Genomic DNA, 12,437 nt, shown 5'->3' with positions numbered 1-12,437 from the left:
AACTGTAAGAAACCAGTTTACGGTATTTTTGAATTATAAAATGTACTTCAGTAGTTCAGAGATTTGTTTGTTTATCTGAAACATATTATTTAACAATTTTGTCTAAAGTATTTGATAATGCAATTGGTTTACGACAAAAAATGTTGGATGGTGTAAACTGAAATCTAAAGCTGATTGGCTATGTTGGGATTCAGCCAATCAGATGTGAGTGATTTTGTGCACTGTAGGAGCAAGATTTGGCGTGTCAGTCTTGGGTTTAAGTACTGAGCTTATGTTATGATCAGATGTGTTGCACTGAGCTCTGTGAAGATGTACTGATTATGAGTAATCATGAAATTTAGGAGACTGAACCATATTGGAAGCAGGTTAACAATGAACATAAATGATGATTATGCAAATTCTATTTTTTTTTTGGTGCAAACTGTGATTTTACCTAAAATTCAGAATGGTGTGCTAACGTGACTGAGAACTTAAGTGTGAAGGGAACATTTTTCAACACTGTAAGGGCATTCTAACCATAGATATCTGTGTGTCTTTTTAGTAATAGGTCAAGAGAAAACTTTAAAGTGGTTACTAGAGGGTGCACATGTTGTAGCTGTGAAGGTTGTATTGCAATGTGTAAATAGAATGGACTTGGTAGTATAAATGTGTACTTAAAATTACAATGTATCAGTTTTTTCATTCAATGACTGTCATTCATTTGGTAATTAATTAGACCTGTAGCTTCAACCTTTTTGTGCCCTATTGACACATGCAGTGCAGTTAGCTGTTGCAACAACGTTATGAAAAGGATAGGTTGCTATGCACTGTAAATATGACACATTGAGTTGCAGACAGGCACAATGAAAAGACTAATACACACAGCTTTCAGCCAAAATCTTCTTCAGAAAAGAAAACAAAACACTTGCACATTCACACAAGGAAGCACACCTCACATATACATGACTGCTCTCTCTGGCCAGAGAGCAATAGTGTAGTGTTGAGTGGAAGTAGCAACTCGGTGGGGGGAGGGGAGGGGGAGGGGGGGTGACACAGCAGGGCATGATTGGGGAGAGAGGGGTCAGAGTGCTACCTGATGGAGCATGCAGGGACTAGATGGTGGTCAGATAAGGCAATATAGCATGGCATCGGGAGGCTGTGGTGGACGGGGGACTGAAAAGCAGCAGCAAAGGGAAAGACCAGTGCCCTTGGCAGAGAATAGAGCACGAGCATGGCAATGTGAATTGTGAGAAGGTTATTGGACAGAGGGGTTGAAGCTTTTGGGTGATGGGTACAGGGGCAGCAGGTTACCTTAGGCTGAGGCTGGGATGATTTTGGGAATGGAGAATATGTTGTAAGGATAACACCCACCTATGCAGTTCAGAGAAGCTGTTGGTTGCAGGCTTTCAGATTATAATGATGGTGTGGTGTGACCCTCAACTACGTACCCTCTGACTCAGAGTTGAAATATTAAAACTTTTGGCTGGTTTCATTGTATAGGGGCTGGGATATGTAGTTGCCACATTACTGGCCAAATACTGCTGAGTCTGCAGTATACAATATGAATATACACATGAATCGAATTGTCAGAGGTTCCTATCACTCGGCAACTGTGAATTTTGAATGAATAGACGTTTATAAGTGAAAGATTGCAATTAAATAAAATCTGCAGGTGCTATTCTTAATGACTTTAAATGATGAGTATGATATCAGACATACCTATAAGAATGCTGTTTATTACTACAAAACACTTATCAGTGTTGATGGTCCAGCAATTAAATAAAATATAAGTTGAATAACAGGGAAACAATAGATTCCTACTTCACATAATTAGTTACAAGCAACAACATAGCTCGCAAGATATTCACATCTAAATGCATACTACATCTTCACTGCAGAAGCCATGGAAATCTCACAAGCGCACAGGTCGGCACTACGAAATATTTCTATGTCTCGTGACCACACGCAAACTGCTCCACTCTCCAAATCTTTCCCGCGACTGTACGTCTGTTGCCCATACTGTCCAGAACTCCTCATGTCTTGTGTGACTGTTCAGAACTCCCCGCGTCCTCCATACATCTGTCCACTTGTCCCTTTTGGAAATGATCACTGTGATTGGCTAGAGTGCTCCCACACTGTCTACAAGCCAACTCACACTCACAAACATAATGAAACACATTCAAAATACTGGATTTACATTTAAATAACTTGAAATTAAATAAATATCTCTACAGATGGATCACAAACATGCTCTAACACACATTATTAAATACATAAACAAATTAAATAAACATATATCAAAGGAGTAGAACAGAAGTAAGCCAGTAGACTAATGTCTCTATGCTTTCTAAACCACAGTAAATAATTGACCAGTTTCTTCATGAATAGTATATATCAGATATAAACAACAAATATATTTATAAGGAATAAATATATTTATAAATAATATATAATATTATATATAAATGAGGAATAAATATATTTATGAGCACACTGCTACCATCTTTTTGTGTAACTGTGGAGTACTTATGGCCTGACGCGATCTATAGTAATCGGCAACTTTGACTTCCAATAACTCATGCACTATTCAAGTTACATGCCTGTAATTTATACCAATTTAGGTATACACTGTGCTCTGCTCTCTGTGAAGACCACTGGTCTTTTCCCCTAGCTACTGCTCTCCTTTAACACTCCTAGTCCCCCAACCTCCCCCCTCCCCCATAGCCTCCTGATGCTGTACTAGGCAGCCTTGTCTGGCTACCATCCAGTCCCTGCACTGTTCTTTAGGTAGTGCTGACTACTCTGCTCCCTCTCCCCCCACTCATACCATGCTATCCCTTCCCCTTCCCTGTCTCACTCCAGACTGCTGCTTATGTTCAACATGACACCACAGCATTCCATCGATAGTGGCCACAGAGAGTGGTCATGTATGCTTAAGGTGTTCTCGCTTGTGTGAATGTGTGTGTGTTTTCTTTTCTTTTCTGAAGAAGGCTTTGACTGAAAGGTGAGTCCTAACAGTCTTTTGACTGTACCTTCCTGCATCTCAAAGTGTCACCTTCATGGTGAGTAGTAATCTATCGTTTTTATAGTATTGTTGATATTCCAACATGGACTTCCCAATATTAGTTTTTATTACAGCTTTTCTATTTGAAAACACTATATATTCTGCCAGTACTGTTGTATGTCTACAGAGGAAGTCTTTAAAGGTGTGTGAATGTCGTCTGCAAGGCAAACTGTGACACTACAATCAGAGGAGTATATTATAGTCCCTGACTGAGTCATAATTGTCATGAGTATGTCAAAAGTTGTTCCAACTGTATGAGAGGGAGATGAGAGAAGATATGGCAGCTTGGTCACCTCTGCCTGAATTTGACTGACATCTTTTCATCCAATGACTCTTAATTGCCTTTCATCCAGTAAATGATGCCTTGATGCCATTTGATGAAACTGAAGATACCTGCTGTTTTCTCTTACTCTTACAGTACTAACTGCCAGCCTACTCTCCACCTAACAATAATATGACAGTTGATGCAAACAGAGTGCAGCATTACTAGTTTCTATGTTGTTGCTGTGGTAACAACATACTATAACTGCATGTCAATATTAAGTTGTTTTTTGACTTTCTCCTAATTCACGGAGGCTGTGTTTGCATTGTTATTCTTTCAACACATATGTAATTGGATGAATTGGCACTTTTTAACAAGGCATAAGTGAAGTAAGTTTTTCCTTCTTGACTTCTAGCATATTTTCTTCAGAAGGAGTTCATATTCCCAACAAAATCTGCAACAGCATGCTAATCTCCAACTGTGTACTTGGCACACATTATTTTATTTTCAGACTTTATTATGAAGCTGAAATATGTGCATCTGTGATATTAAATTTTTAAAATCTCTGTTGTTAATAGATCTCCCCCTTCAGGCACATTTATCCAAGCATTATTTCTACCACATCTGTTGTCAGAATAGGACCTGTCTTTAAGTAGTAATATATTTTGGGTGTTAATAATGAGTGATTTACAAACTAATCTGAAAGACTACAAATATTTCCCCAACCTTTATTGACATATTTTACAAACTTCATCAAAAATATATGAATCACAGAGGAGTATGATTATGCATGAGTCATTTTCTAAGATAGCATTCCAATTTTGCACTTTCTTATTCAAAGATTAACGACAGATTTCTGAAGAAGAGACTTCAATACCAGGTGATTATCACAATACAGACTACATTTCAATACACACTTCCTAAAATTCTTCTAACATATTATCAGATGAATCATTAGCTACTTCTGCATAATCCCTTTCAAGTGCTGCTAGATCTTCACGAGCTTCACCAAATTCACCCTCTTCCATTCCTTCTGCAACATACCAGTGAACAAAAGCACGTCTGTTGTACATCAAGTCAAATTTGTGATTCAACTTTGCCCAAGCTTCTGCTATAGCAGTTGTGTTACTTAGTAGAGAAACAGCTCTTTGAACTTGTGCAAGATCAGCTCCTGGCACTGCTGTTGGAGGCTGATAGTTGATGCCAATCTGGAAATAAAATTGTTTGTAGTATGTATATATATATTTTAAGTGTACATTAATTTTTTTGCCTGGTTGCAGACAGACTAATAAAAATTGAAAATATTTGTAGTCATTTAAAAGCAATCAGTTTCATCATGAGTAACTTATAACCAACATTTACAGAGGCAATTGACATGTTAGATGAAATGCTTCATGCACCATTGACCATCCTCACTAAATAGTCAGTAACTTGTGTATTGTGGCTGTAGTTATTTATAATGAGAGCACAAACAAAAGTGTACCCAGGACCTAGGACCAAAACTGGGAATGGTGTGGGTGGGGTGAGGTGGGGTGGGAAGGGGGAAGTCAGGAGGAGGGAACTTATGTTATATTAACAGTGAATGACAAAAAAGTCTTGAGCTCTCATGATTAATGGCTCTGGGTGCACTTGCTGCTAGTCAGTATCCCTACACAGATCCCCACTGGGAAATTTTGAACTGGTAAGAGGAATGTTGATTGCTTGCTACACTATCTGCAGACAGCAGCAAGCAGTTAATAGTCTTAGTAATTTCAATGTAAATTTTCTTAAGGCTTCTAAAAGGAAGAATGAGCTGGAATCCTTATTTGGATCCCACAATTTGAGCTCAGTAATTAACTTTTCAACACAGGTGGACAAAGACAGTAGGATTCTAACTGATAAAGTTTTCTTTGGCAAAGCTCAAAGCAAGAAAACAACTGTTTACCCAGTAACAAATACTCTCTCTGATCATGATGCACTGTTAGTTAGGATAAATAAGATAATGCCTTGCAGAATTGATACTCCGCAGTGGAAATCAGTTAGAGTAATTAATGACTGCAGGACAAATGTTTCTATGAGTAGCTTACAAGAAATGATCTGGGATGAAATTTGTAATGAACCAAATGCTAACATAAAATTTAATCTATTCCATGATAAATTCATATCATTATTTGAACATAGCTTTCTGTATAAGCTAATCAGAAAGAACATTAAACAGTCACGTAAAAAACCATGGATCAACTGAGGGATTAAAGCATCTTGTGAGAGGAAAAGGGAAAGATATCTGCTAGCAATGTCAAGTAGAGATCCAGCAGTATTTTTAGACTACAGAAACTACTCAAAATTACTAACAAAGTTATTAGAAATCAAGGAATATGCACATTGTATCAGAAATAAGAAATTATGACAACAGACTTCAGCTTTTTTTAATTTTTTTAATTCTACAAAAACTGATAGGTTGCAAGAAGTAGTTACTAGAAGTTAAGGAACTCCTTTATTTTAATAATGCATTTCAAGCGTGCCCCATCATCAGATGATCTGCTAAATTAATAACAAATTTTTAAATTACAAATGTGAACACATGCAGAAATGTACACTCCTGGAAATTGAAATAAGAACACCGTGAATTCATTGTCCCAGGAAGGGGAAACTTTATTGACACATTCCTGGGGTCAGATACATCACATGATCACACTGACAGAACCACAGGCACATAGACACAGGCAACAGAGCATGCACAATGTCGGTACTAGTACAGTGTATATCCACCTTTCGCAGCAATGCAGGCTGCTATTCTCCCATGGAGACGATCGTAGAGATGCTGGATGTAGTCCTGTGGAACGGCTTGCCATGCCATTTCCACCTGGCGCCTCAGTTGGACCAGCGTTCGTGCTGGACGTGCAGACCGCGTGAGACGACGCTTCATCCAGTCCCAAACATGCTCAATGGGGGACAGATCCGGAGATCTTGCTGGCCAGGGTAGTTGACTTACACCTTCTAGAGCACGTTGGGTGGCATGGGATCCATGCGGACGTGCATTGTCCTGTTGGAACAGCAAGTTCCCTTGCCGGTCTAGGAATGGTACAACGATGGGTTCGATGACGGTTTGGATGTACCGTGCACTATTCAGTGTCCCCTCAACGATCACCAGTGGTGTACGGCCAGTGTAGGAGATCGCTCCCCACATCATGATGCCGAGTGTTGGCCCTGTGTGCCTCGGTCGTATGCAGTCCTGAATGTGGTGTTCACCTGCAAGGCGCCAAACACGCATACGACCATCATTGGCACCAAGGCAGAAGCGACTCTCATCGCTGAAGACGACACGTCTCCATTCGTCCCTCCATTCACGCCTGTCGCGACACCACTGGAGGCGGGCTGCACGATGTTGGGGCGTGAGCGGAAGACGGCCTAACGGTGTGCGGGACCATAGCCCAGCTTCATGGAGACGGTTGCGAATGGTCCTCGCCGATACCCCAGGAGCAACAGTGTCCCTAATTTGCTGGGAAGTGGCGGTGCGGTCCCCTATGACACTGCGTAGGATCCTACGGTCTTGGCGTGCATCCGTGCGTCGCTGCGGTCCGGTCCCAGGTCGACGGGCACGTGCACCTTCCGCCGACCACTGGCGACAACATCGATGTACTGTGGAGACCTCACGCCCCACGTGTTGAGCAATTCGGCGATACGTCCACCCGGCCTCCCGCATGCCCACTATACGCCCTTGCTCAAAGTCCGTCAACTGCACATACGGTTCACGTCCACGCTGTCGCGGCATGCTACCAGTGTTAAAGACTGCGATGGAGCTCCGTATGCCACGGCAAACTGGCTGACACTGACGGCGGCGGTGCACAAATGCTGCGCAGCTAGCGCCATTCGACGGCCAACACCGCGGTTCCTGGTGTGTCCGCTGTGCCGTGCGTGTGATCATTGCTTGCACAGCCCTCTCGCAGTGTCCGGAGCAAGTATGGTGGGTCTGACACACCGGTGTCAATGTGTTCTTTTTTCCATTTCCAGGAGTGTATTTATTCAGGCAAAATGATTTGAAACCAAAATTCATAATTTACAGAAATATGCACTACAATGCATATGAATACAATGCTGTGACAAATACTATATTCAAATAAAGACAGAAATACTGATATGACATTTAGACAGCTAGCAGAGAAACAAATATAGCAACTTGTAAAGGGACATCCTCCTCTAGTGTTACTTTACCTCAACAGAAGTAGTTGATACCAAAAATATTTTTGATTTTTAAAACAGGTCAGTACTGTCTCAGTTGTTTTTCCAAAAAAAAATTCATATGATTTTGTGTACAATGTATTATAAATCAAGCTAAAATCCATAAAAAGAAATTACTTAATTTTTGTTGTTACAATCGATACTTACTAGCTCTGTATGTAGTTAATTTTTTATTTATTTATTTTTTATAGAAATATTTGAAATTACAAGATATTTGGCACATTTAAAAATTCTATTATTAACTATGCAATTTTGTGCTACTTATTATGTTTATTTCTGGATTCATTTATAAAATAATAATATAAATTAATAGAAATTCATTTATCAAGAGAATTTGTAAACACTTGGAATACTGTTAGTACTGCAGACCAATGTAGTATTGGGCATGCCTCTGACATGATCAGACATGTTTTGTAATTTGGAATAACAATGTAATTTCAGCTTTGTTTATGTGAAAATTCAATAGACAGTGTGATATAGAAAAATATGATACAATAAATTATTGTGAAGAAACAAAAAATCTGAACAGACTTATTTCAAAACTTATTATGTCAATGGAAATCATGAGAACTTATAATGTTATAATGTTTAGCTTTAAAAATCAGCCCCTAGACGTGAAGAACTGGAGACAACTATGAGAAAAAGAAGGTAAGTAAAAAGGTTATTGTAAATCTTACTTCCCTCAAAGCTTATTAACAGACTTAACTATAAAGACAGAGACAGTCAACAAGTGATGTGAGTAAGGGGTAGGTTACAAGCTCTCAACACTGCATAAGTAAACTTGCTTACACTAGATGGCAGGTGAGTCATAGTGCTATAGCCTGACAGTACAGGATAATACACTATTACTTTTTAATAAGATTTATTTTGTGGTACAAACAGATATTTACACAAATTTAAAGTGGTGTGTATTTCATGCCAACATATAGGCAATGAAAAACACACTTACGACAAATAGTAAGAGATAAAAGTTCAAGTAAACCTACAGACAAGTGATTTAATTCTGTTTTAAGTATATAATCTGTGTTGCAATTCAGGATAAGTGTGAATGTTGCCATAGGATAGTCAAAGAGGGAGTGGTAGATGTAGATTGGAGTTGGAATTTTATTGTGGTGACTATAGTGGGCAACTGAGTGGGAGACACAGTGAGGCTGTTCCATGGTACTGTAGGCTATGTAAAAATACAAGAGAATCACTAAAAGGAGGCATAGATTTGTGCCTTTCAGGCTTAATTCAAACATGTGAAATTTTAACTAGATAGGCTGTAGAAGGAAGAAGATCATGGGAACTGGGTAAAGGTAACAAGAAATGGGCAAAAGGGGCACAGCCTCTTCAACTTTTTCATCTACATTTGAGCTCACAGTAGAGAATAAATTTGACTTGCTACCTGAAGTAGGAGGAGAAAAGCCTCATCCAACTGTACATCACAGTAGCGTACAACAGACTTCTTGCAAAGAATTCTAGTCTAGGTTGGAATTAAAAGATAGTAGGAAGTAAAGAATCTCACCACTAGGTAGTAGTCATAGGAGGGGTGTAGGCTAGATGGTCCAGGACAAATCAGGAACAGGATACCAAGTCAAAAGTATTGTGAAGCCAAGTGCTAGCCTCAGACAGGTGATAGAGAAGTGGGGATTTTAGGCAAGTATTTTGGCAAAGAGAAACAGATTATTGTAGTAAGTGGAGTGGGGAATATACTGGCCAAAGATAGAAATTACAGCATTAGGGGTGATCTGTATGAAATAGGAGTAGCAACTACACACACAGCAATGTGAGTTTTGTGGAGCTCCTGTATTTCCATGACCATCCATAGGACAACACTGCTGAGAGTTGTGTGAACACTAAGTTGAGCAGACTGCTGCTGACTGAAATAAAAACTCATATGAGTGTGGTGCTACTGCTACAATTGGGAGATGAAGCTATACTAGTTCACACCTGAATAACACCCATCACACAAACAAAGATCCCTGTGGTTACTGGTGTCAGAGAGTCACCTTTTTAGGTTAGGATCAGGATTAAGGCATATTGTTTTGAAAGAAGCCAAAATAACACAAGAGTCCCACAAAATTCTTAAGAATTCACAGAAAAGTAAGGTTAGCTTATTTCATCAAAATATTAAGGACTGAGTAATAAAGCAGAAGAGCTCCTTGTCTGTTTGGAAAATTTAGAAAGTTCTGAAAAGATGGATATCCTATGCTTATCTGAGCACCACATAATCACAGGGTTAGATAAGTTACATCTAAAAGATTAGACTTGAGGAGCTTACTCATGCAGAACTAATATGGGAAAAGGAGGAGTTGTTACATATATTGAGATGGGACGTAAGTTCAAAAACATTGAGGCTAATAGAGCCTGTAGTGATCAGCACATAGAAGTGTGTGCTTGTGAATTAATGCTGGAAATAATTAACTTTTAACTATAATCATGTATATATCATCACTGTGGAATATTAAACTATTTTTGAGGAATCTGGATTCCTTACTATGCTATCTGTCAGACCTAAGTAAACATTTATTAATCTGTGGTAATTTCAATGTAGATTTCCTTAAGGTTTCTGAAAGGAAAAATGACCTGGAAACCTTATTTGGATCCTACAATTTGATCTCAGTAATTAACTTTTAAACACAGACAGATAAAGACTGTAGAACACTGATAATGTTTTCTTTGGTGAAGCTCAAAGCAAGAAAATAACTGTTTATCCAGTAGCAAATGCTCTCTCTCATCTTGAAACACTGTTAGTTAGGATAACTAAGATAGTGCCTTTCAGAATAGATATTCCACAGCAGAAATCAGTTAAAATAATTAACGACTGCAGGACAAATGTTTTTATGAATGATTTACAATGACCTGGGATGAAATTTATAATGAACCAAATGCTAACACAAAATTTAATCTATTATATGATAATTCATATCATTATTTGACAATAGCTTTCTGCATAAGCTAATCACAAAGATTAGATCCAGCAATGACTGTAGACTACAGAAACTACTCAAAATTACTAAAAACATTATTAAATAGTCAAGAAACATGCACATTATGTCACAAGTAAGTAATTCTGGCAACAGACTTAAGGCTGTATGTGATGTAGTGAAGTCAGAGACAGGACAACCAGCCACAGACATGATAACATTGCTATTGAACTGAATGTAAGGGCTGTAAATGATGAGTCATAGGCAGAAAATATATTTAATAATCATTTCTTAAATGTAATAGAAAGCACAGGGACTAATAGCTTAACAGAAGAATCACAGCAATATGTTGAGAAAGCATGTGTCACAGAATTCAGTCAGACGAATGTATCAATAACTTCTCCTTTTTAAATTAAGAAAATTACACTTTCTCTCAAAAATAAAAGCTCATCTGGTTCTGGTGGTGTTTCCAATAATGACTAAAAATTTGTTCCCCCATATAGTAAGCCCTGTCTTATCTGAAATATGTAATGTGTCACTAACATGAGGCACTTTTTCGGAGAGACCCCTCTATTAGAAAGGTGATACAAGAGATGTCAACAATTAGAAACCAATTTCATTGCTGACATCATTTTCCATAATTTTTGAGTAGATGATGAATTCTAGAATAATATCTCTCCTCATCAGCAATAATATCCTCAGCAAATCACAATTTAGATTTCAGAAGAGTTGTTCTGCTGAGAATGCCATTTACATGTTCTCTTGAGATGTGCCAATTCTCCATCCCTATTCCAATCCTAGTCCCTATCCTGCATCCAATGGGCCAATCCCCCGTGCTCAGCCCATGTGCAAGACCTGTTCCATACATCAGCCCACCACCTCCTGCTGCAATCCTGTCCCAGGCATTTCTTACTCTATAAAAGGCAAATCCATGCGTGAAAGTAGCCACGTTATGTATCAGCTATACTGCAATTGCTGTGTAGCATTACTTGTGGGCATGGCAAGCAAACTGTGGCAAACCACAAACTCGACCATCAATTTTCCAAACATGTCGCACACCACAACACAAATGACTTCAACAGGTGCTTCACTATGCAGACATTTGGATGCTTCCTTCCATCACAAGTTTTTCTGAACTACACAGAAGGGAACTGTCTGCTCAGCATATCCTGCGGTCTTGCAATACCCATGGCCCTAACCTCCAATAACCTCATCCCACTGCCTCACCTTATCCTTTCCCTTCTCTCTTCTGTCCACACCACTTCTTCCCCACCTAGATAGTGCACTACCTTCTCCACCGCTCTTCCACCTCCCTCCCCCTCCCTGCATTGTGGGTGTTTCTCTCTCTCTCTCTCTCTCTCTACCCCTTCCCCTCTTTCCCTCCTTTTAACCCCTCTCCATCTCTTGCTCCTCCCTTTCTCCCTCTTCATCATCACCTTCTTCTCCTTTTCCTGCTTCCTTCCTCCTTTCCCTCTTGCTACATCTGTTTTTGCTGTACCCTCTATACTGTTACAATTTTGTTGTGGAGTCACAGAGTCATCTACCCTGAGACCTGTCTCTTTCCTGTTACACCCTCCATGCATCCTTCCCTACCACCTCCACATCTCCATCAGCTCAGGCAACTGCTTGCAACACTTGGTTATCAATAATCAGCCTTACTATGGCCATAGGAATGAGCATCTGCTTGTCTGTTGGTCATGGGTGTGTGAATGTGTGTACTATTTCTAAAAATAAAATAATAAAAAATAAAGAAAGAGCCTAAAAACTAATGTGAATGCTGTTCCTGTTACATGTTTCTGTGCTTCACACATTGGTTTGCTATATGTGAGTGCTTCTTGTTTCATTATTTTACTTATGGTATTAAATACATTATAACCATTATTTTTTTATTATAATGTGTATATTTTTAATAAATTTTCATAATATACTAGAAAAATATAGCAGATATTGTACTACCTCCTTATATAAGTTTACCTCGGCATATATAAAAAAAGGATGACCTGTA

The sequence above is a fragment of the Schistocerca americana genome, chromosome 4 (genome assembly GCF_021461395.2).
Source record: "Schistocerca americana isolate TAMUIC-IGC-003095 chromosome 4, iqSchAmer2.1, whole genome shotgun sequence".
In the NCBI taxonomy this organism is placed as follows: domain Eukaryota; kingdom Metazoa; phylum Arthropoda; class Insecta; order Orthoptera; family Acrididae; genus Schistocerca; species Schistocerca americana.
This window is presented reverse-complemented; position numbering follows the sequence as displayed.